This window comes from Rhinolophus sinicus, linkage group LG03 (assembly GCF_036562045.2).
Source record: "Rhinolophus sinicus isolate RSC01 linkage group LG03, ASM3656204v1, whole genome shotgun sequence".
In the NCBI taxonomy this organism is placed as follows: Eukaryota; Metazoa; Chordata; class Mammalia; order Chiroptera; family Rhinolophidae; genus Rhinolophus; species Rhinolophus sinicus.
The window spans coordinates 42,486,996-42,514,209 of NC_133753.1; the positions used below are offsets into that span (position 1 = coordinate 42,486,996).

General features: G+C 37.7%; 1 protein-coding gene across 2 annotated transcripts in view; it reads right to left on the reverse strand.

Moving 5' to 3' along the window:
- GLCE (glucuronic acid epimerase) overlaps nt 1–26,950 on the reverse strand; it is a 94,050-nt gene extending 67,100 nt beyond the window's left edge. The window contains exons 1-2 of one of the 2 annotated variants that reach the window (XM_074327505.1): nt 26,747–26,950; nt 7,178–7,289 (exon numbers count right to left, since the gene is read on the reverse strand). The gene's annotated coding sequence lies outside the window, so the exon portion shown is untranslated. The remainder of the gene's footprint in view (nt 1–7,177; nt 7,290–26,746) is intronic. The other variant, XM_019725639.2, reaches the window with a different exon arrangement.
- Between the last annotated feature and the right edge of the window lie 264 nt (nt 26,951–27,214).

Consider the following 27,214-nt stretch of genomic DNA (forward strand, 5'->3'; position numbering starts at 1 on the left):
TATTGAGTACTACAATTTTAATACAGTTGTCCTTTCTTAAAATGTGTATACATTTTTTGGGCACCCTCTGTATACATAAGGCACATCATAAACAAATTACTTAAAAGAATGATAAAGGAAAACCTTAAAAGCAGCCAGAGGAAAAAAGGTACAGTTACATACAATGGAACAAAGATGAGAATCATCACAGATTTCACCTCAGAAGGTATGCAAGCCAGAAGACAACAAAATAAAATCTTTAAAGTGCAAAAAGGAAAAAACAAGACAACCTCGTATGCAGAAGAGTTAACATGAAAGGCTGGCTTGCGAGGACTACCCTTGGCGGGGTCTGTGAACTTGGGCTTCAGGAGGGTTTCTAACTAATAAGGATGGTTTACTGCCCCTAAAGTGTTTGGGCAAACAATACGGTTTATGCTAAACAGCTGCTTTAAATCCTTCCGGGAGTCTGGAAGTTTGGGATGTGTAAAGCACAGGGTGCCTCTGTGAAGAGCCCGCGGTAAGAACTTGGACGCTGAGGTCTCTAATGAGTTTCCCTGTTAGACAAAATTGGACAAGTGTTGTCACAATTGATTGCTGGAGGAATTAAACATGTCCTGTGTCCCTCCAGTGGGACTCCTGGACGTTTGTGCTTGGTTTCCTCCAGACTTCACCTACGCACCTTTCCCTCTGCTAACGTGGCTCTGCATCCTTGTGCTGTAATAAATCACGAGTATGACCATATGCCCGGGCCCGGGCATCCTCGGAATCCCCCAGACCTGAAGGCAAGTGCTGCAGACTCGCCGCACACTCACATTTAGCACCCAGCAAAAATATCTTTCTGAAATGTTGATAAAATTCTTTCCCACACAAATAATAGCTGAAAGAATTTGTCAACAACAGACTTGCACAATTAAAAATGTTAAAGATCGGGCCGGCCCGGTGGCTCAGGTGGTTAGAACTCCATGCTCCTAACTCCGAAGGCTGCCGGTTCCATTCCCACATGGGCCAGTGGGCTCTCAACCACAAGGTTCCTGGTTCGACTCCCGCAAGGGATGGTGGGCTGCGCCCCCTGCAACTAGAAAAACGGCAACTGGACCTAGAGCTGAGCTGCGCCCCCCACAACTAAGACTGAAAGGACAACAACTTGACTTGGAAAAAAGTCCTGGAAGTACACCCTGTTCCCCAATAAAGTCCTGTTCCCTTTCCCCAATAAAAAAAAACACGTTAAAGATCTTTTGCAGTAGAAAAATGATACTAGACAAAAACATGAATCTACACACAGGAATGAAGAGCACTAAAATAAAAAGTATGTGGATAAACATACTTGCAAAAGAGAATAACATCTTCCTCGAAGGGGAGCTATAATAATTAAATGAAAGCAGGTATGAAAAAATGTAATGAAGGTAGGAGTGAGACAGGGAGGAAGAGTGGGATTCCTCCATTAAAGTAATTTCGAGTTTATTTAATCTCTCAGTGTCAATGTTTTCTTTTGTAAAATGGCGACACTAATATTCTTTCTTCAGGTTGGAGGAAAAAAAGTAACATAAATGTTAGGTACTTTAGTATGCTTGTACATAGTAACAAAGTCAACATATATTAGTTCCCCTCTCCCTTCAATGCCTATATACAGTATCTTCAATATAACAAAGACATTCTGTAAGATTGATCTTCTTTCTCATTTAGAAAAGGGTAATGCCCCAAATCCAACATGACAGATAACAGCCACTAGCTCAAAACAAAAAGGTGAATGATATCAACTCAAGAAGCATATAAGAGTATGCTTTGTTTCACCAATAGTAATAAGGTACATAAAAAAGTATATTTAATCATCTATATTTAACATATTCAGATACAACATCTACATTGACTTAAGACATGATAAATATATTAAATAGTATTTTAAAAGTCAAATTCCTTAGTATCATTTTAATTTCATTCAACTCCAGATACGAAGTTTTGCTCTTCAAAGTTCTCAGCAATGAAATGTGACATCCCATTGAATAATAACAACCAAACTCTAGCCACATTTCTGTGTGAAATCTCAAGGTTCTTCAAAAGAATAATGTTCCAAGAAAGGAAAACAGCGTGCATACGAGAAAAGTCAATAACCAGAATAAATAAATAAAAGTATCCATCATAGCCTGCAAGCCACATAAAGCTTTATACAATTTTTTTTTTTACAATGTACTCCATAGTTGACATCTTCAAAACAGCTTTAACCAAAAAACCAGGGCAAAAATTTGAAGTAAAAAAGTTCTGGGGAATACTTGAAAAGTCCCTAATAGGTTACACTAACCAGAACCAAGCACTCAAACAGCTGTTCTACAAAACGTCTTTTATTCATTTTTCAAAAAAGCTGGACACACCACCTTCTACTGATATATCTTGAGTATTTAGAATCTAAGAGCTATTATTCATTTTTTAGGACCAGAATCTCTTGTGTTATTTAGGTTTCCTCTTTTTAACTGCTTACTCTTTAATTAGTATAATTATTAAGACAATTTAAAATTGTGTGCTACTCCATACTTTTCATATTTCTTTCACACCATTTTAACTCCCAGAAACACAATTTGCTGAGGAGATAGGTAGTATTACCTCAGCCTATAGAGAAGACACTTGACGGTCTGAGAGATGAAGTGATTTGCCCACGATCACACAGAGCTGAAAAGCACTGAAGCCAGAATTAATTAGAACCTTCATCATAACCCAGCTGACTACTTTATCACAATGCTTCAGGCACCTTTGGAGACAGAAAGGAGACACACATCAAATCACTAAAGTCTCCATGTAAATAGTAGCTAAGTCAATTATCTGGAGGTGAAAGAGGTTAAAAATGACTGGTTATAAGGAGATAGATTCCAATTTGCGAACTATTCCAATCTTCTCACTACTCCAACATTCTTTCTTTTTAAAGAAAGGAATGCTTAATAATTGCTGTATTGCTTTATATGACAGAAAGCTCTGAACAAGGGCAATTAAACCAATAAAATATGACTGAGTATATTTTGACTCATTATGGAAGTATCACAACAACAAAAAGGAATGGATAGAGAAACGCTCCGAGCAGCAGGACACAACCAGAGCAGACACTGACGATCTGCTCCACAGTCCATTCCACGACTGAGGGGCAGCAACTGGAGAACTGCCTTCAGCTCAAAGGCGGGCCTATCCTCACTGCCAGAAATTGATTTAGAAATGAGGAATCACGCCAGGGACACATGAAAAGAGGTTTTCTGGTGGCTTCTGGTTAAGTGTATCCTTTCTGCTAAAGGAAGCCAGACTTTTTCTTCCTTGTGGAACATATGGTGCCATCCTGGCAACCATCACACGACTACTAGGAAAATCCTGCCTTGGTGTAAAGCCAGCATTATGGATAACAGAGTGGAACAGCGCAAAGACTCGGAATCCTTGGTGTCTTCATTAAAGTACTGACCAACAAGTGCTTCTGGACTTCCAGCTATGCTAAGAAATGTCCTTATTATGTAAGGCTGTTTGAATTGGGCTTTCTGATACTTACAGCTGGAAGAGGTCTAACTGAAACGGACTGTTGATAATACATCTATCTGATGGACTACAAAACATGCCTAAGAACCAAAACGAGCTCTTGGATTTTTAAACAGATTTAAAAACACTGCTATTCTATCAGTAGGTAATTTAGATGTAGTAACGTAAGATAGATGAAACAAATTATAGAACAAACTTTGGAAAAGAAATGGAACAACTCTATGCTTATTTTTAATAATTAACATCTTTCTTTGATTTGGAGATTCCTGAAAGCCTCGGAGGGAGGACAGGTGTCATCTACTCTGCACCGCGTGCCCGGAGCTACGACTGAAACGAGGACGTGGTTGGGAAGGTGGAACAAAACTCGTGATTAAGGGCTCAGGATCAGTCCGGGAAATATTAAACCAAGGCCCTGATGATTTTAGTCTTGGGGCTGACATTCTTCTTTACAAAATATTTCTAGATGCTGAAATACAGAGAATGCTTATAAATTCTAAGTGCTGCCAAAAGGGATAAGGCTACGAACACATCAAACAGGGATGACACCTAATTTCCAACCTGTAGTACAATTTACAGGCTCTCCGACAGGAGTTCCTCCTATGGCTGTATCTGTGGCGTTCCCTCTATTTGGGATGCTCTTTACCAGCTCAGCTGGTTGGGTCATCCTGGCTCTACCCACCTGGCTCTATCCCACACGCTTCTCCCTGACCACTGCTTCCCTGGAAGCTTCCTCACGTGCTATGTATTTTCTCTCTCACCTCCTCATATAACTGGGCCTGGAGGTGGGCTAGGTATCCTTTTCACTACTCTTTGTCCCTTCCAGATCATTCTTCCTCACTCTTCCCTAAAAACATCCAACGTGGAGTCTCTTGTCATCAGACTACAACCCCGCAGTTCCTTTCCTGACTGGGGTTATGTACCAAGCCCTCCGTGTTGTTTCTTGAAGATTTTAGCTGCTTGCGTATTGCACCCTCTCCAGCATTCCTCCTGTGACAATGCTTGGGCATCTCAGCATCCACAAACACAATACATCCCCCACTGCCTCCCAGCCTACACTGCATGTTAGAGAACCTACCATGTTAGAGAACCTACCCTGGATGGTAGAGCCCTACGTGCCAAGTCACCCCCTGCTTCTCTGACACACTGAGGGTAGTCATGTGAACCAAATGAGCTACATCCTTTCTCCCTACAATTTGGAAAGTGACACAGAGACACTAAGTTAAGGACAGTGATCTTGGATGTAAGAGCAAATATATTTAGAGTTGGAGTAGTGCCATGGCAAATCAAACCATGTACAACCCAAAGTTAGAGGGTAACAGATACTAACGAATATGCAGAGTGACCTAGATTGCAGGCATGCAGAAAGAAGCAAAGACAAAGCGCATATGGCCCCCAGAGAAAGGAAGGGAGTTGGGGTCACTCACTTTACTTGAGTGTCCTCCCATGAATCACAGCTATATTTTATTTTCAGTCCTTGGTTAGTGGTAAGATTGCTGATCTAACAACAGGGAAATGGCTTATGTACTGCAAGTTAAGACTATGGAATACTACACAAACATTGAAAAAAATCTTGTTTTCAAAAATGTTATATTACATGTAAAAATATTCATGAACGCTGGTAAAAGAACAGGATAAAAAAACTATACATGCATTATGACACCTTTATTTAAGTGCACAGATAAAAATCACACTCAGGAACAATAATAGAAAAAAACAAACCCAATAGTAAATAATGGTTGGTTTTGGAGGTAGAAAATATGGTTGATTTTTATTTTCTACAAACATCTTCAAATTAACTTCTAATAAAATTAACATTGCAAAAAACAACTGGAGTTATAGTAGGCAAAATGTAAATACTTTAATTCAATTAGACACAGATGTTGTGTAGTTATTTAAATACTATATAGTATTCACACAAATGCTTCTATATTTTAAAAACTAGTTTTGAAAAAAAAATCTCCTTTCCATTAAGTGATGAAATTCTTTTATTTGTGTTCCTGGAATCTTTTTTCTTTTTCTTTTCCTTTCTATTTCCTTTCTTTTTTCCAGTATGTTCTGGCTGTTGTCACTAATAAATTATTACATTCCTTTCACAAGAAAAGCATATACTCTAGCCCAACATTCTTAAGAGAATTTAATTCTTCCTAATACCTCAAAAACTTCATGGCATGAGTATATCTATGCATCTAGTGACTATTCAATGTAATAGACCTACTAATCAGTACTAAAAAGTGAGAACTATACAGGTATAAAATGTTTTGAAGCAGTCCTTTCATTACAGAGATAGAGATCGTTCATCTCAAGTGTTTATGAAAGGCAGGAGCAAAAGAACCAACACCAAGAAAAAGATTCAAAGCTTCTACAAGATCAATGTTATTAAGAGCTAAAGACAGATTTCCAAAGTAGAGCAGTCACAGTAACATTCCCTCATGAATCAAATCAATTTACTTTAGCTGCATAGATTTATTCAATTAAGAAATTTATGGCCTCTCAATAAAATAAAATACACTAGTCTCAAAATCAGTCTTTTAACAAGTTCCTCAAAAGGAACACTTTTATTTCATTCACATTTATTGCAAATACAACATCATACAGGTTGTAAAATTCAGTCTTACAGATCTCCATAATTCACAGGCAAAAATAATCTTGTGTATTTATAAAAAGAATTTCACTGAGGCTTTTTAAAATAAAAGATAAAACTATTAGATTTTAATCACTGTTAAAACATGTTGGATTTTTAAGATAGAATAATCTAGCAGACCCACTCCTTTGATCAGGACATTCATTACTGAACACTATTATGGAACTAGCTTATAGTTTATTAGAAAAACAGTGAGATAATTTGGGGAAAACTGGGTTCTAGTTATAGTTATGTGATCTTGCGCAACTCAGTCTCTCTTTAGGTATTGTTTTCCTCACTTGCAAAATAAAAAGTTTAGTCTATATCATTGGTGGTCTGTAAACTGTTCTATGGAAGTGCTTCACGTGTTTTGCAAATATAGTTGACCCTTGAACAACGCAGGGGTTGGGGATACCCACCCCCACACAGTTGAAAATCTGCATATAACTTTTGACTCCCCCAAAACTTAATTACAGTCGTCCCTTGTCTCTTGGTATCCGCAGGAGATTGGTTCCAGGACCCCTGCAAAATCCATAGATGCTCAAGCCCCATATATAAAATGGCATATGACAATGCAAACACTTGGCCATCTGCATCCGCAGATTCCCAACTGCACATCGAAAATACTGTTTTCCATCCATCGTTGATTGAATCCATGGATGAAAAACCTGGGGATACAGAAGGCTGACTGTATATGTATTGCCTCTTGTCTGAGCACTGCTCCAGGCCCATCTAACAAATCATAAAAGTAAGACCCGAAAGGCTCACACTGTTTTCAAGTAACTTGACTACAAGGAACTTAAAACATGTTAACATGAAAATATCCAGCACCAAAAAAGAAAAATTCATACTTTCTGGCATCCAAACATTACTGGGCATGAAATGAGATAGAAAAACATGACCCATCATTAGAAACACAATCAACCAATCAAAACGGACTCAGAAGAAGCGATGTCATCGAGAATGGCAGAGTAGAGAGCTCCAAGGATTCATCTCTCCACTAAGGCAACAAGTAAGGGGACAAAACTCTCAGAATCAACTTTTTTGAACTCTGGAAATTAATCAAAAACTTACCACAACCATAGGAGTGCTCAATGTAGAAAAAGTTGATAAAATTCAGTATGACAGCATTGTGGGGTTTTTGCTTAGTGGTCGCCCATCCCCCATTCTTCAGCTCAGAGGTGACCTTATGGATGAAAGCTCACATTACAGGCGTGGCTTGCCACAGATCGCAATATAAACCTTGCTCTCAAAGAAGTATAATTGTGGGTTTTGACCTGTCCTGAAGGACTGGCTCAGGGGCTTGCTTGTGAATTGCACCCCTTTGGAACACTCTCAGAGCTGGGGTGACCTTCCAAGGGGTCCTTGTGAAAAACATTTAAAGGCATGTACTATCACAGTCACCTGGAGTAAGGGGCATTAAGTATCAGACAGACCAAAAAGCTTTGGAAGGAAGAGGGCAGAAAAGGAGCTAAGAGCTTTGAAAAGCTCCCCTATGAATCTAGAAGGCCACACACATGTCCAAGGCTAGATACAAGTCAGAAAACAGCTAAGAAGATCCCTAAGCTTTCATCTCTTGCTGATTTTTAGCCTCCATGTAAGCAGGAATTGAGGACTAAGGCAGAATTGTAAATAGCCTCGCTGAGCACTGAAGGAGTAGCCCTACTCAGAATCAATACGCAAAGACCAGAAGAGTAGTTCTTGTTCGTTTAGATGTTGTTTTGGTTTTCTTTTTAGCTCCAGGTGTTTAGAAAAATCTGTCAAATCACTACCAAACCACTAAGCTCATGGAACAGAGATGTCAATGACCATACATGACAAAGAATAGTCTTTGCAAAAATAGTTTAGAAAAGTAACTAAAAAACTAAAACTCCATGACAAGCAGCAACAATCAATCTCAGGGTGGTGGGAAAATCTGTTCTCTAGAATTACCATATGATAATATGAAAATGTCCAGTTTTTAATAAAAAAAAATTATGAGGCACGCAAAGTAACAAAAAAGCATGGTCCACTGCCAGGAAAAAAAGAAACAAATAGAAATTATGCCTGAGGAAGACCAACATTAGATATATTAGACTAGTTCACTTTTAATCAACTGCCCTCAATATGCTCAAAGAGCTAAAGGAAATCATGGAAAGGAACTAAAGGAAACCATGAGAATGAGGTCTCCCCAAATAGAGTACCAGTAAATACAAGTAATAAAAAGAAAACAGTAGAAATTCTAGAGCTGAAAAGTACAATAACTGAAATGAAAAATTCACTGGAGGGGTTCAACAGAAGATTTGAGCAGAAAATAAAATATTGGCAAACTTGAGGATAGGTCAATTATGTCTTTTTGTTGTTGAGTTGTAAGAGTTGTTTAGATAGTCTGGATACTAGATCCTTACCAGACATATGACTTGCAAATATTTTCTCCCATTCTGTAGGTTTTCTTTTTACCCTATTGAAAGTATCTTTGGACAAATTTTGAAATTTTTGGTAAAGTCCAATTGATCTATTTTTTCTTTTGTGGCACAAGGTCATGTACCTATAACTATGAACCTAGTTTTCCCAAATCCCATCTCACCTTTTTTCTGATAAACTATAAGAAAGTTCCATAACAGTTTTCAGTAATGAATATCCTGATCAAAGGAGTGGGTATGCCAGATTATTCTATCTTAAAAATGCAACATGTTTCAACGGTGATTAAAATTTAACAGTTTTATCTTTTATTAAAACAAAACAAAACAAAACACACCTCACTCTCATCACTGCTATTCAAACATTGTACTGGAAGTTCTACCCAGAGCAATTAGGTAAGACAAAAGAAATAAAAGGCATCTAAACTGGAAAGAAAAAAGTAAAACTAGCTCTATCTGCTGATGCCATGATCCTATACATAGAAAATGCTATTGACTCCACCAGAAAAATTATTAGAATTAATAAAGAAATTCAGCAAAGCCACAGAATATAAGATCAACACACAAAAATCAGTTGTATTTCTACATATTAGCAATAAACAATCTGAAAATAAAATTAAGAAAACAATTTCATTTACATTAGCTTCAAAAAGAGTAAAATACTTAGGAATAAATTTAAACTAGGAAGTGCAAGACTTGTACACTGAAAGTGAGAAAAGATTGTTGAAAGAAATTCAAGATCTAAATAAATGGAAAGACATCACAGGTTCATGGGTGGGAAGACTTCAAATTGTTAAAATGATAATATTACTCAAAGCGATACACTGACTCAATGCAATCCCTATCAAAATCTCAACAACTGTTTTTGCAAGAATGAAAAAGGTGATCCTAAAATTCATATGGAATTGCAAGGGATTCCAAAATCCGAAACAATTTTGAAAAAAATAAAGTTGGAGGACTCACATTTCTCTATTTCAAAATGTACTAAAAGCTACAGTAACCGTGTAGTTAGTACTGGCATACAGACAGACATACAGGTCAACGGGAGAGAATTGAGAGTCCAGAAATAAACCCATTCATATAGGATGAACTGATTTTTGACAAGACCATCAATAGGGAAAGAACAGACTTTTCAACAAATGGTTCTGGGATAACTGGACAGCCACATGAAAAAGAGTAATTTGGGCCCATACATCACACCATATACAGAAATTAACTCAAAATGGAGCAAAGACCTACTATAACAGCTAAAAATCATAAAACTACAAGAAGAAAACATAGAGTGAAATCTGCATGACCTTGGATTTGGAATGGTTTCTTATATTATGACACCAAAAGCATGAGCCAGAAAAGAAAAAGATCAATTGAACTTTACCAAAATTAAATTTTGTGAATCAGAAGATACTATCAAGAAAGTAAAAAAGAAAACCTACAGAATGGGAGAAAATAATTTGCAAATCATGTCTGACAAGGACCTATTATCAAAATATATAAACAAGTCTTACAACTCAACAAAAAGACAAACAACCCTATTAAAAATTAGGCAAAAGATTTGGTATTTCTCTAAAAAAGATACACAAATGGCCAATAAGCTCATGAAAAGATGCTCTGCATCACTAGTCATTAGAGAAACAGAAATCAAAACCACAATGAAATGCTACTTCATATCTAGTAGTATGGCTAGAATTAAAAAAAAATAACATCAAGGATGTAGAGAAAATGGAACCATCATACATTGCTGGTGGGAATGTAAAATGTTATAGCCACCATGGAAACAGTATAGCAATTCCTCAAGAAGTAAATTATGTAATTTCCATGTTACACAACAATTTCATTCCTAGATAGATACATCCAACAATTAAAAAGACATTTAAACAAAAAATTTTACACTCATGTTCACAGTAGCAGTGTTCACTCTCGCCATAAAGTAGAAACAACCCAATGTTCATCAATGAATGAATGGATAAACAAAATGTGTTACACCCATACAAGGAAGTATCATTCAGCCGTGAAAAGGAATGTAGTGACACATGCTACAACATGGATGAACCTTGAAAACAATATGCTAAGTGAAAGAAGCCAGACACAAGAGAGCACATATTGCATGATTCCATTATATGAAATACCCAGAATTGGCAAATCCACAGAGACAAAGTATATTAATGGTTGTCAGGGGCTGGAGGAAAAGGAGGAATGGGAAATGATTGTTTAAAGGGTACAAGGTTTCCTTTTGGGGTGATGAAATATTCTGCAATTAGTGGCAATCGTTATTCATGATTAATGTAGATTTGGACAACACTATCAACCAACTTGATCTGACTGATGTTTCTAAAACACTCTACCTAACAGCAGCAGAATACACATACTTCTCAAGAGTACAGAGAACACTTATGAAGAGAGACCATATTCTGGGCAATAAAACATGGCTAAATAAATTCAAAATTATTCAAGTTATACAAAATATATTCTCTGATCACAATGTAATTAAATTAGAAATCAATAACAGTAAGGTCTTAGGAAAATCTTCAAATATCTGGAAATTAAAGAACACATTTCTAAATAATGAGTTAAATAAGGTAGGAAGCAAATTAGAAGGCATTATTAACTGAATGAAAAGAAAAGTACAACATATCAGAATTTGAAGGAGTCTGCTAACGCAGTACTTAAGGAGAAATTTATAGCAATAAATGCTCATATTTGGAAAAAAACAAAGATTTCAAATCAATGCTCTGAATTTCCACCTTTTAGAAACTAGAGAAAGAAGAGCAAATTAAACCCAAGGTAAGCAGAAGAAATAATAAAGATCAAAGCTGAAATCAACAAAACAGAAAATACAAATAGAGACAAATCAATGAACCCGAAAGCTGATTCTTTGTGAAGAGCAATAAAATTGATAAACCTCTAGCCAGACTGATCAAGAAAAAGAAAGAGACAAATAACCAATACTACAAATGAAAGAAGTGACATCACTACAGATTCTATAGATAATAAGAAAACATGATAATCAATTTCATGCCAATAAATTTGACAACTTAGATGAAATAGACAAGCATTTGCAAACCGCTTGTATGACAAAGGACTCCTATTTAAAGTATGTACAAAACTCTCCAAATTCAACAGTAAAAAATAATAAAAAATAAATTAAAAAATGAGCAGAAGACTTGAAGAGACATTTCATCAAAGAGGATACACAGATGGCAAATATATGTACGATGTGTGATCACAAAATAAGGTGAATGCTGCTGCCGAGTGCCATCCAACAGAAAGGCAGGGATCTTCAATACGGGAAGCGAAGCGCAGAACCTCAGTAACCGTGTGTGACAAGTTTCAACTTGTTCGGTACAGTCAGTCGGGTGTGAGCTTCGGTTAAGAGAAGGTGTGTTTTAAAGTGTGTCGGCCTGAGAAATTGGCAAACGGTTTCATCCTCCATCATGAAAACACTCCGCATCACACATTGCTTCTGGTACAATTTCTGTCAAATAAAAACATTACGGTGTGTCCTCATCCACCTTATTCACCTGATCTGGCACCGTGCGACTTCTGGCTCTTCCCCAAAGTCAAAATGACCATAAAAGGTAAATGTTTTGAATAGATTCAGGACATCGAGGCAGCCACGACAGCGCAACTAAAGACACTCACGAAAGAGGACTTCCAGAACTGCTTCAGAAAGTGGCAAGAATGATGGGACAAGTGTGTTCAAAGCGAGGGGGAGTATTTTGAGGGGGATTAATGAGAATGTGTCTTTTACTGTAATAATTTTTTATTTGAACATTCATTGTATTTTTTGATCACACCTCGTACATCATTGGTCATCAGAAAAATGCAAATTAAAACCATGATGAGATATCACTACATACCTATTAGAACACCTAAAATGAAAAATAGTGACAACACTAAATGCTAAAGAACACAGCGAAATTAGACCTCTCTTACAATGCTGATGGGAATGTAAAATGGTACACCATTTTGGAAAATGGTTTGGCAGTTTCTTACACTTTACACTTTCTTAAATACACTTAACCAAATTACCCAGCAATTCACACTCCTAGACAATTACCTCAGAGAAATGAAAACTCACATCCACACAAAAACTTGTACACAAATGTTGATAGCAGCTGTATTTATAATAGCTAAAAATTGGAAACCGCCCAAATGTCCATCAATAAAAATGAACTGTTGATACATGCAACATGGAATAATGCTGAGTAAGAAAAGCCAATCTCAAAGGTTACATACTGCGTGATTGACGGAGAACAGCTTAGTGATTGCTAGAGGTTAGGGCGATGGATGTGACTATAACGGGATCTACAAGGATGTGACTTTTTGGTGATAGAGCAGTTCTGTATCTCAACTGTGATGGTGATTACACAAATCTACACATGATAAAACTGCAAAGAATTACACACACACACGAGGACATGTATAACTGCTGACATCTGAATAAGATCTGTAGATTGTCCCAATGTTGATTTTCTGGTCTTGATATTGTACTACAGTTGTGTAAGATGTTACCATTGGGGGGAATTGGATGAAGGGTACATGGAGCCTCTCTGTACTAATTTTGGAACTACCTGTGAATCTATAACTACTTCAAAATAAAAAAAATATTTTTACAATACACTCTTGACAAAAAAGAAAAATTCTAGCAGTATAAAAATGTACACAACCAAAGCAAACCAAAGTCTTATTGAGACCTCAGACTTCTAATATCCTAGCTCCTATCCAGAAGCAACTACTGCTCCCTCTTGTGTATCTTTCCAGAAAAGTCTATGCACATAGAAGCATGAATGTGTTTATTAATGTGTGCATATGTATGTGTATTTACACCCACAAATATAACAATTTACCTTTTTAATGTCAACCTACCATAAACATCGTCCTGCAACTTATTTTTTCACACAATTATGTCTTAGAGATGAGCTCATGCAAAAGTCCTCCTTTTTCTTTCATATTGTGTCTATGTGACATCCCACTGTGTGGTTGTATCATCATTTATTTAACCAGACCCACATTACGACTAATTTGGGCTTTGGGCAATGTAATTAATACCATTTATAATTAACAAAGATAAAGTCTTTGAAATTACTGAGTCAAAAAGTATGAACATTCATCATTTGAATAAGTAAAGCCAACTTGTTCTCAAAAAAACTGCACAAATTTACATTCCTGCCTCTGGTGCATGAGAGGAAGTGACTCTACATACCCTTACCATTATTGTGTATTACTGAACTTTTTCATTGTTGTCAATATGACTAGTGAAAAATGCTCTGCCATTGTTTAAATTTGCATTTTATTATTATTATTATTATTATTATTATTATTATTTTATTACTAACAGTTGATACTATATGAAACCACAAGGTGTTGAGAATAAGTGATGTACCTAAGAGAAAGTTTTGCTATGGGGAATTATAACCAATGAAGAAAGAAAAAAGGTTGGAGTGGGTCAATTCCTTAGAGGATGGCCTGATTAAACTCTACTCAGCATATGCTTTAACGCCTCAACGACAGAGTGCTCACTCTATTTTCATTTCAGTTGTTAAAAACATTATTATGTACCAATATTTGCCTTCCTTTTTCATTCATTGTTTCTATTTCTATCCTATGGGGACGCAAAAGATGTTTTAATCCCTCTTCCATATGTCATTCCTTCGTGTGTTCACAGAACCACAGATCTGAGATAGGAAGAATTTTAAAGATCATTCAAGTACCCAATTTTAAAAGCACTATCATATACCCCACTAAAGTGTTCTTTTTTTTCCAGGCTGAAAAATCTTAAATATTTCAATTATTTTGCAAGTAACTGTTTCAAGACACTGCTTCATACCGATTATTCTCCTCTGAATACACTGTTTATCAATGCCCTCCTTAAAATGTGACAAATAGAACTGAGAACACTAAGCTAAATGCAGATACAAAAAAATAATCAATTATGTTCTGGACAACATGCTTTAAAATAACATTTTTAGTGGGTGTTGACCTTTGGGCAGTTATATTATAATAAACCACTAACTCTCCCAACTTCAGGCAATAAGACATATCCTGGAACACACCTGCTTAAAAAAAAAAAACTAAAGAAAAACCTACCGACTGCTGTTAGCCCTCCAAGTCTCCAACTCTGTTATTTGTGCATATTTTTTAAAAATATTCAATTATAGGGTTTTGTTTGTTCTTATCAAATACATACACATCAAATATAAAATTATTGTAACAAACATTTTTGTTCTAGTCTTTTGTTCTAATTATTAAAAAATAAAGGGGCAGGCAGGGGGAGGGGAGGGTCATGATTCTGACACAGAACAGACTAGCACTCCCCCTCACAATTTTGACATTAACCGATAAATACCTTAAACAGGACGTGGGGGAAGACAGTACCTTGAGGCACACCACTAAGAATAAACTGCAGTCTATTTTTAACATCAGCTCATTAATCAATTACAAAACCACCTACCTGTGTAATGATTCAGACTACATTTTATGGTCTATAAAGACATCATAAAAGGCTGTCAAAATATAACTGTAGAACCTTGGGGTCCCTTTCCTTATTTGTAAAACAGGATTAAATGAGGCAATCTATGTAAAGCACTTAACCCAATGTCTAGCACAAAATTAAAAACCTAATAAATGTAGCTATACTTCTAGGTAGACTATGGCCAGAATATCTCCTAATGTACCTACCAGTTGACTTCCCCTAGAAGGAGAGTGAGGTTAGTGCGGCAGGAATTGTTCTCCGTGAACCCATGCTGGCTCCTAGTGATCACTGGTTTAAGTACCAACCAAACGTGTGCTCAATAACCTAAGCATTTGTTCAGGAATGACACCAAGGTCATCAGTTGATTATTGTTACCTGCAACCTTGACCTGCTTTCCAACATTGTACATACTTCAGCAGCGGAAACACTCTTTTACACATTGTAAGTGTTCAAAAACAAGATTTGCTGTCTTCTCCTTTTGAAAATTAGGATGAATTTCTTAAGTGTTCATAAATGTACCATGGTTATACAAGATGTTAACATTAGGGGAAGCTGAGTGAAAGGTACATGGGAGCTCTCTGTATTATCTTAGCAATTCTCCTATAAAGATGTATCTATTTCAAAAGTAAGCATTTTTAAAAAATCCAGATTATCTTTTCCCACCTCTGATAATTTTTTTCTTAAAACTCCTCAAATATTACCACCACTATTAAGTGCTAATTCTTTAGCGGTCTTTTCAGCCCTATAATTAATCTGGAATAGGAGACATGAATCCCATCAAATAGGAACCCTTATAACACCCCTACTTATTATCCTGGGCAACAGAGAGGCAGTATTCAGTAAACAACAGTCATCCCAAATTTTTATTTTTGGAAACAAAGGCCTTAACAAAATCTGTCCCAAAGGCAAATATCTTTTCCCTAAAGCGTTAAAGCTGTAGAATCCAGTGAAGACCTCTGACACTTATTGCTCAAACTACTTATTTAGTAGCGGCAGTCAAGTCAAGCTCATAAAGGTCTTTGATGTATGAGACAAATTACTACTATACTATTAGCATGAAAATTTTTAAAAACTAAGTTGATATCATGGCATTTTTTTTTTTAAACAACACGAATTTATTAAGGTGCAGGTCTGTAGGTCAGAAGTCCAACATGGCACCCAATGGGCTAAGATCAAGGTATCGACAGGGCCCAGGGGAGAATAATTCCTGGTCTTTTCCAGCTTCTAGAGGCTGCTCACATTCCTTTGCTTGTGGCCCCTTCTTCCGTCTTCAAAGGCAGCAACATAAAGTTTCTCCCACTCATTTTCCATCATCGTAGCTCTGCTGACTCCCCTTTTCTGTCTCCCTCTTCCCCGTTTAAGGACCCCTGATATCACATGGGGCCCACCTTGATAATTCAGGATAATCTCCCTATTTTAAAGTCAGTTGAGCTATTGGCAACTATAATTTTATTAGCAACCTTAATTCTTCTTTGTCACATAACAAAACATATTCACAGGTCCCAGAGACCAGGCCACTGACATCTGTAGGCGGACCACTGGCTGATTGGTTTTTGAATTAGGTAAAAAGAGCTTGGGAAAATGATGAATTTTATTTGCAATTATTCAAGCTTAAACTTTTACTGTGAAGCAGCAAAATCATGAAAATTCTGCTAAAACTATAGCCATCAGGCAAAGAAATCCCAAAATACCTAAGAATAAAGTATCTTTCCCCTAAATGTTCTCTTAAATACCTCCAAATAGCTTTTGTACTGTAAAGAATTTCTTTCAGGTATCAAATGACTAATTTTCAAAAACTTGGCTTTCTTTTTTGGAATAGTACTATAGAATCGGCACTATAAACAGAAGTGCTATTGTCAAAGAATCGATCCAATAATAAAAAGAGCTAAGGCCACTTGTCTTATAGAAAATTACTGCCGAATACGGCCAGACCCTGCTTTTCTTCCTTCTGGGCCAGTAGCCAGATACTAATCATTTTTAGACCCTTTCTAATTTTTACTACACAATTTAGTATACACAATACCCCATCTGAACTAGACAGTATTTTAATGAATGCGCTCCATAATTCGTCTAATGTTTTGACATATACATACACACAAACGATCTACAATACCTCTGGAAATGTACAAAAGAATAACAGTGATTGCCTCTGGGGCAACTTTGACTTTTTTGGATCTTTGACTTTTGTATGTTTTTGTAATAACTATTCAAAAAATTAATTTATCGATTAAAAGGAAAACTACAATAATAAACATTAATTCTAGTTAAAATATTTCACCTTGAAAATCATGAGGCATTATCTTTCAATAATCTTAAAAAATGTTTTAAAAACAATTCACAATGCTCAACTTCACTTACAATCAAGGAAATACAAATTATAGTGAGATCATTTTTGCTTACCAAATTGGAAAAGCTTTTTAAAACTAATATTGAATATTGGCATATAAATTGGCATAACCTTTCTAGAAAGCAATGTGTCAATATCTATAATTTTTTTAAGTTCTTTCCTTTTGACTGAACATTTTTATTCCTATCCTAGGAAAATAATCAAGTATGGAGGAAGATTTATGCACAAAGATTTTCATCAACATTATCAGCCAAGGAATAAAATGTTCAATAATTGGGAATGGTTAAATCATTATACATCCACTTAATACAACATTATGCTGCTAGTAAAAATTAAGTTTGAAACCAATTTTAACAAAGTAGGAAAATCTTCATTATTTAGTGCTTGCTGGGGGGATAAACAGTATACAAATGAATAAATATATTCATGGGAGGACATACACTACAATGTTAGTGATGCTTATATTTGGGTTGAAGCATTAGATTTCTGTCTTTTGTGTTTCTCCAAGATTTTTAAAATGAGTTCCTAGAACTTATAAAATTAGGGGAAAATATTTTATTTTATATAGATACATACATATACATAATAAAATATACATACATATATAACCCCCACCATACACAAACATTTGTTCTTAAGTTTATAATGTTGCAAAACTGATGTGGTATTTAAATAGCTGAAATAAATTAAGTTTAAACCTTCTAATTAATAACATTTATAGAAGCCAATGACAAACTAGTGCATATACTATGTATCATTAGGATCATTCCTACCATATAATAAGCACTACCACCTAGCTTATTTTTAAATCAGTGCAATAAAAAAGAAAATCTTTTTCTATAGGAAGACTATCATATGGTAAATATGGACAAAATTTAAACTCCATCAAACAGGATTAATAACGTAATTATGAATTAAATTATAATACTTATTAGGATAAATAATATCCCTGGAAGGAACTGATTAAACATATAACATCTAAATTAATAAATATAACCAACCTTTTCCTTTAGATGGACTGAGTCTGCTAGTGGGAGAAACAATACTTATTAATGAACGGACAAATTATCATTTCTCAGACATGAACTAATCTGTAGTTTCAAATGTAGATGGAGTTTACCCCAAAAATTATTTCCACCACTAATTGCCCACTTAGAAATCACAAATCTCACGAAGTCACTATTATTCTTAGCACCCTTTACTGGGTTACCACTGCTTCAAATCCAAATTCCTTACATGGACTATAAGATCCTTCATGATACGGTCCTGCTTTACTCCCTATTCCTTCCTTCTCATTTGCTTCCTATGCTCTAGCCCGGTGGTTTGCAAAACGTGATCTTTGAATCAGCAACATCTCCATAACCTGTGAACATGTTAGAACTCCAAATGCATGAGCCCTGCTCCTACCAGGAGATTCATAAGCACATAGTTTGAAATCCATGGCTCTAGCCCTCCTGAATTGCTGCAATTCCCAAATCTGCCCTGCTCTCTCCCTGCAAATTCAGCTCCCTACCTATGGTGCTTTTACCCTCCCCATTCCCTACGGGGTTTCCCACCCACCTTGCTTCCTACTCATCTTTCAAGTCTTAGCTTAGAAGTCACTTCAAAAGGGAACTGAAAACTTTTCTGAATGAGAAAAATATTCTCAAGATTATCTTTTATTAATATTATCGTAGGAGCTCTCATTTGCATTCTTCACTAAAGCCACTTCTACAATGCCTTAAGGTCATCAAAGAAAGTCTTTTTTTGACATATCCCCAAATATAAGTTAGTAACACATGAAAGGAACCAAACACAGATTCAGTTTTTCTACCCATTGATTTCGAATTGTATAGACTAGTAGGAAGTATATGATGTACGGTAAAACCAAACTGTTGGAAAGAAATTACTTTTACTGTTGAAAAAATATAGGAAAATAGCCAACCAGGTCTGAAATTCATATCTTGAAATTAATTAATTTGAATTTTCTCTTTTCTGCATATAATTCTCCCATCTTCTGGAGGAGGGAGAGCAAGTAACAAAGAATATGGTCTTTACAAAAAAGGCAAAGCAAGAGGAAAGAGAAATGTATAGGGACTGGATAAAGTACTACGTGTTTTATGTCAGATATAAGAAAAAAAGCGTGAACCAGAAACTGTTCTCCAATATTGTTAGTAAATTTGAGATACTCTCATAGCCCATGATTAGTTAGCAATTTATCTTTAGTCATTTAATGATCATCTAGCATGTACTAGGAATCACGTGGGATTAAGAATTATTGGGGCAACCTGGTCGGGACCCCCTCTTGTTCCCAGAGCTGTGACTCTTTACTTTTAATAAACTATCCTCTTTTACAAAAAAAAAAAAAAAAAAAAAGGAAGAATTATCTATCTATCTATCTATCTATCTATCTATCTATCTATCTAGCGAGATGCGAGGTCAATTCCTAGATAGTTTGCCAAAAAATGACTCCTTATGCCCACCAAAAGACAAGTACAAAATTGTTCATAGTAGCTTGTTCCTAAGAGCTAAAACCTGGAAATGGCCCAAATGTCTATCAACAGTAGAATAGAAAAATATATACTCATAAAATGGAATACTACACGATGATGAAAAAGAATGAACTACTGCTACCTCTAAAACCATGGATGAATCTCACAGACCTTATGTTGAACAAAGGAAAACAGATATTAAAAAAATTATTTGATTTCATTTATATGAAGTTCAGGAATAAGCAAAACTAATCTATTGTGATGGAGGTCAGAACAGGGGGAAGTAATGACTAGGAGAGAGCGTGACAAAGGCTCCTAAGGTCCTAAAAATGTTCTGTATCTTGATCTGGTTGGTGATTACATGTTTACATATATAGAATTCATGGACTTGTTTATGATTTCTGTACTTTACTGGGAAGGAGGGAAGGAGGGAGGGGGGAAGAAAAGGAAAAAAGGAAACAAAAGGGAGAAGATTAGATCAAATGATCTTCACATTCCTGCTGTAAAGCTCAATTTCTTATTCATTCAATAAAAATTTGAGCACCTACTTTGTAACAGGTACTGCTCTGGGTGCTGGGAATACAGCATTGAACAAAATGGGTAGAAATCCCTGCCCTCATAGATCTGAAATTATTCTAGGGGTAGAAAGACAATAAAAATATAGAGTGTCTTGGATAGCAACACACACACACAAAGAAACAAAGCAGGGAAGAGGAATAGGAAGAGGATGTGTGAAAGGGATGTTGTAGTTTTAAACAAGGTAGTCAGTAAAGTCCTCACAGAAGGAGGGATATTAAGACCCAAAGGAAGTAAAGAGGGAGACATATGGATATCTGGAAGAACATGGTATCATTTTAAGCCTTCTGAAATAGCATGGACCACTGGCTGAAGGGAAGTCTGCCACGGTAAGATTTTTAAAAAAAAAATAGTGAGACGTTCTTTTCTCCAGTCTTTTCCTCTGTTTACAGCACTCCCAACTCTTCATTTAAAGACTAAGACAAACCTTTTCTACATAGAAACTTCTATAACCAGTAGCCCAGTCCACACTTCTCTAATCTTCACAGCTCCTAGGGCTATACCACTCATGGCATCTTTATATACGACTATGTAATTAAATATACACTGCCTCCCACTCCCAGACAAACCAAGCCTCCTCAGGGCAGTGACCAGATTTTATGCTTTTTTGTATCCCTAGTAGTCGGCCTATGGTTGGCACTTAAATGGTTACTGGTGAGGCTGGTGCTAATAACAACTTCATCAGTCTTAAAAAATTAGTAAACTGTGGATAGATTTTTAAAAATAAAAAGAGGAAGGAAAGAAACTATGTCTAGGGAACTAGCTGAGTAAAGGCAATGAGGCATCTCCATGTGTGATCCAAAGGCAGGGTTTTCTCTGAGCTACGTCCTTAAGATTCTGAGATCCTGGACATCACGTTTCCTAAAAGCCACGTCCTTAAGATTCTGAGATCCTGGACATCACTTATCCTAAAAGCCACGCTAGGCACATTTTCTTTTCTTTTTCTTTTTTTTTGCAGGGGGGTGGGGGGATCAGGCATCTGGTATGCCTTTAAAATCATGGTTTTATAACACCAATGTTCACAACTAGCTTAACCAAGAAACTCTTAACCAATTAGCTGTGTGATCTTGAGCAAGTCATTCAACTTCTCAGTATGTCAGGTCCCTCATGTGTACGCTAAGTGAGGGAATTAAACTGAATGGTCTCTAAAGTCCAATTAATCTCAAATTCTCTACTTCATCTTTTTTGAAAAAAATGAATGGATAGACCTTACAACCTACTTTTTCAATTTATAAAATGAGTAAAGTATCAATAATTTAAAACAAGCAGTCACATTCAGAAAGCAGCACAGCATTTTGAAAAATCATAGAATTGGGAGTAAGACAGACTTGGATCTAGTCATAGCCTGCTTCTTAGTAGATAATGACCCTGAGTAAATTATTAAGTGCTCAGGATTTGTTTTGAAAATTAAAGGCAATGTATGCAAAGCAATTATTAAGCCTACACATGGGCAAGTCATTTCCCGTATAGAAAGCAGCCATGGTAAAGTATCTACCAAATCACTGATGCCCAAGATCTGAAATACCCAAACTAATTCATAACTCTTAGCAATTTTAGATATAGGGATCAGTGGTTGCCTCAAAATTTTGCAAGACTTTTCTGCAACTTTAACAGAGTAACCCTTAACTCCTAAAGTTTGGGAGTCTCGTGTCTTAAATATGAGAATAAGAACTAACGGCCGTTTGAGGTCATTGAGGCTAGAAAATAATTTAGAAAGACCAAAATTTTAGAAAAATTGGACAAGACTGTAATTTGGGCTTAACTCATCTCAGATATTATAAAGACACTGCTCGTAGTAGCATTGAGAGTTCAAACATGTAATGAGAGCCAACAGTATAAAATAAGTGATAGAGATTCAAAAAGTAATAAGACAAATATAAACCTGCCTTTGACCCCACAAGGAGACAAACATAAATAATTACAGCATACTCAGGAACAAGACATAGACCATGAACAACCCAATGGGGTGGGAAGAGGGGGGAGCCGAGGACAGAAGACTTAAAAGAGCTAATAGGGGCCAGCCGGGTGGCTCAGGAGGTTAGAGCTCCATGCTCCTAACTCCGAAGGCTGCCGGTTCGATTCCCACATGGGCCAGTGGGCTCTCAACCACAAGGTTGCTGGTTCAACTCCTCGAGTCCCGCAAGGGATGGTGGGCTCTGCCCCCTGCAACTAAGATTGAACACAGCACCTTGAGCTGAGCTGCCTCCCAAATGGCTCAGTTGGTTGGAGCGTGTCCTCTCAACCACAAGGTTGCCAGTTTGATTCCTCGAGTCCCACAAGGGATGGTGGGCTGTGCCCCCTGCAACTAGCAACAGCAACTGGACATGGAGCTGAGCTGCGCCCTCCACAACTAAGATTGAAAGGACAACAACTTGACTTGGAAAAAAGGCCTGAAAGTACACACTGTTCCCCAATAAAGTCCTGTTCCCCTTCCCCAATGAAATCTTAAAAAATATATATATATATATACACACACATATACATATATATTAAATTTAAAAAAAAAAAAAAGAGCTAATAGTACTTAAGTTGTATCTTGGAAAATGAGTAGCCTTTGTCAGCAAGACAGAAGGAAAAGCATCCTAAGCAGAAGGGGGGAATATATGAAAAGGCTCCAAATCAGGAAACAGTATGTCTCTTTCAGTGAACGCTTGAGGTTAATGGTGGAAGAAAGGCAAGAGATAAGCCAGAAGATGAAGGGCCTTGTAACGATAAATAGTTTAGACTAAATGCTATAGGTAAGAAAGCAGCATGGGTTTTAAGAAAGAAGCATTCACCTTGGCAGTAGTATAAAGGATGGATTAAAGGGGCTCAACCACTGGAAAGCTCATTCTACAACCAGCGCTAACTAAGGACATTACATTGTCATATAGATATTCTACTACAGAACCAGGGATCAGAAATAAAAATAACAATGTTTTAACAGATAAAGCTAAATTATCAAAAGGAAATCATTTATCGTCACGAATGTATATTCTGGAATTAAGAACTTCCTATACATCTTTAAAAGGAAGAGGCTTCTAAAATTAGTTATGATATAGAAAAATTATATGGAACTAGCTGTATCCTGAGAACTAGCGACTCTTATGACATCTATCTCTTTTTGTACATGTAATACTGTAGATCTGCAACTTAAAAATGAATGCAATAGAATCCTTGGAATTGGGAGTTCATATTGATTATTGACAGGGACCTCTTTTGCCTTAATTTTATGTATACAGAAACAGGCCCTGAGAGACTAAGGAATTACCTAAGGTCATATATGGTTAGTTGCACAGTGAAGACCGGAATTTATATCTTACAAGTTTCTTTCTAGAAACTGCTTTAGTATATCATAATTATGATTCTAGAATTTTGAATGATAATCTAAAAGACACTGTGATATTGTCATTTTCAGAAGTGTAATAATAACTATAAAACTATTTTTATGTTTCATATGCCTCACAAGAAAAGCATACCTATCAGATGTGCACGTATTTGACAAAAAGAAATCTTTTTGTGACGTCTGTGACACAATAAGAACACCTCCTCCTCTGTCATAAAAACACACCCTATTTTTCTGTAGGGAGTCTAAAAATTTACTTTCTCAAACTCAGGAAACAATTAAATTTGAAAGAAGCAAGGCTTCAGATTAATTTATCTTTATATAATTAAATCTCTAACATCTTTCACATGTTTTAACATTTTACTTAGGTCTCAGTCTTTTTCTTATTTTGTTGTGCTCCCTCCCACTCCTATAATTTTTAGATCCTTGAAATATATTTTTTCCTTCACTAGTAACACAAGTAGAAGCGGCAACACTGACAAAAAGCCTGATAAATTTCACAGCCACCGAGATGTTTTAATTTTTAGATTTCTCTAAATTTACACTTAAGTAATGTCTGCTCGTTGTAATAGATTCCAATAATATAAAAGCATAAAGTTAATAGCTGTCTTCCATGCCTCCGCAATTGTCTCCTGAAGAATCCCCCAGCACTGATAAGTTTGACGTGTGTTCTTACAGACTTTTTTATGCTTATATAACAAAAGGTGCTAATCTTCAAAGAGTAAATATACATTTAACATTCAAATTCTACTGATAATTTAGTCTTTAATAATTCAGAAGGTAGATCATTATCTTTCTTGGTTTCTGGTTATCACAAGAGACATCAATTACATTATCATTCAGGGGTTATAAACAAAAAGTGAGCTAAACTCCAAGTATGGTGTTTATTTCTTCTTTATCAGCATCTCAATTATTTTATGTATTTATTTATTTATTGTCTTTTTCTTTTTCCATGTAGGTTACATGAGAGCTGGAATGTACCTGCAGTGCTTGACACTTCGCAGATAATCCAGTACTTGTTGACTGATCTGTATGTTTATTTAGAAATTAGAAAAGCTGCTTTAAAAGAAAAAGTTATTGAAATCTGCTTAATTTATCATTTGTCATTCTGTTTGTTTGTTTTTGGCTGTAGTTCCAAACAAATATCTGCTCAACTGATCAGTTTTGATAGCTATTAAATCAGGTACTTTGGGTTGAATTATAACAACAACAACAAAAAAATTTTAAGCTCTCCAAAGAGTTAACTAATACTATGTAGGATTCCGTTGCTTTTTTAAATGATTGCAAGATTCAAGGATTAAGTTCATTATCCCTAATCTTTCTGGTTTTAAGATAAAAAGAATAGACTAAAGCAGGCAAAATTCTTTGCTTTGGCACATTCAAATTTGTCTGTTTACTTAAAATTACAGAATTACTACGAGTACAGGCTCCACTGCCTGCCACATCAGACTTCATTTACAGGCCTCTATGATAGGTAGTTATCTAACCAGAAGAACCATCAGGCAAACGCACACTTTTGATTTACAGATTTCTTTTGAAAGCACATTCACATATGTACAGGTCATCTTATTTGAATTCCACGTAAGTCTGGGCTAGTTACCAAGAACTCTGCATAATTTCAATACTAACTGTACCTTTACAATAAAACTGTTAAGCAAGATTCTCTAAAAGAGCTGTTAGTCATCCTTACAGGTCTCAAATGACACTGTTGCCGAGTCCTAGCTTCAGGACTTCAAATTCCAGTATGTTACTTGGAGGCTAAACTTGAAGTTATCCCTCTCCACAAATACCTTTCAAAGGACAGAGAGAAGTCAGAACATACTCCCCAGCATCATTTGACTCTGCCTAACATTCAGGAAGGCTTTAGAAAGATCTAATAATGCAGTACCAGCAAAGCAGACTACCGAGGGGAGGGAAGTCAAAACCACACAGTCTTTCCCATCCTCAGCGGCTCCCACGATCAACCTGAGGACGCTCGCCTCCTGAAGAACCTACAGTCTACATACCCATGGAAGGTGCTGCCACTCTTGCTCCCAGAGCAGCGAGACCAGCACGCCCCCACGGGAATCCTGGGGCGGAGAAAAGAAAACTGCAGAACCAACCCACTATTTCTCCAACGAGGCAACAACACCGATCAACCTTCCAACTAAGTACTGAGTACAACTCATCTAGAGGGAAAGAGACCTGTTCCAAGATGCTGACCAGCCACAGACTGTCTACTGGGCCACCAAAGCCCCCTCCCGCTCGGAACGACCCAGCGCCTGCTGAGCCGCGCCCTCCATTCAAGATCACCCGGGGACCCGCTAACTCGCCCTGGCGCCCCCGAAAAGATTGGGGACCATACCAAGTTACCGCCCCCCTCTGGGCAAAGCAAAAAGCCCAGTAAAGACACTGGTCTCGGCGGTACACCCTTCCGCCCCCAGCAGCCCACCAAGGCGGCCCGGCCCCTGTAGGACGCCTACACATCGCCCTCTAGCCCGGAGACCCTGACACACAGACCCTTCTCCCCGGAACCCTAATATACTGCTTCTTCACCCCAGGAATGCGAAACAGACGCCCACTCCCGCTCAAAAGATCTCCCCAGACCCCAACGATCTGCCCCTTCAGAGACCTAGGATCTTGCTAAACTGAATCTTCTGCCCCTAGAGTATAGTACCCCGATAAAGGGACCCCTTGTCCCGGAACCCCGCCACACCACCTCAAGGAACCTCAGGACTCTGATAAATCTCCCTCGATCCTGAAGACCCGGCACTCACTACGCCACCACCCACCCCCACCCCAAGCCAGAAGAGCCCCAGTAGACCGCTCCCTCACCCCAAGGAGACCAAGAACCCACTACACCGCCCTTGGGCGATTGCACCCGATCCCACCACACCGCCTCCTCGCTCCCCGCACTCCTGAACCCGGCCAAGCCTGGAGCCCACCAGGCAGCGCCGCGCTGCCCGGGGAGCCGCCCCCGGAGCCGCCCCCGTCGGGAGCCCGCCTGCCCCGGCTGCTCACGGTCCCCGTTCCCCGATCGCTCCTCGGCGGAGACGCGCTCCGGGCTTCCTTACCTGGACAGCGTCTGAGGGTGAGCTGACTGGGGAGCCCTGAGGAAGAGAAGGAGGCGGCAGATAAGGGGCGGGCCAGGCCTGCGGCTGCCGCAGCTCCAATCTCTCCGCGAGGAAGCGCTTGTGTGAGGAGAGCCCTCCCGCTCCGCGAGCAGCCGGGAGACTCAGCCACAGCCGTGCCCACCGCTCTTCCCGCGAGATCCCAGCCACGGCGAGGGGCGGGGCCACGGCGAGGGGCGGTAGCGGCGGCTCGAGTGACAGCCCCGAGAGCCTGTTGGAGGCGGCGCAGGAGGCGGGACTCCCATCCAATTACGACCAATTGTAAAATAGGAAAGGTGATTCGCCCCCCCACACACACACACACATACACCGCTTTTTCCCTCCCCTGCCCCTCATCAATAAACAGGGGACAAAGGTAGGTAGCAGTGACCTTCCGTAGCGAGAGGCCGTGGACTTTCGCGGCAAAGTAGT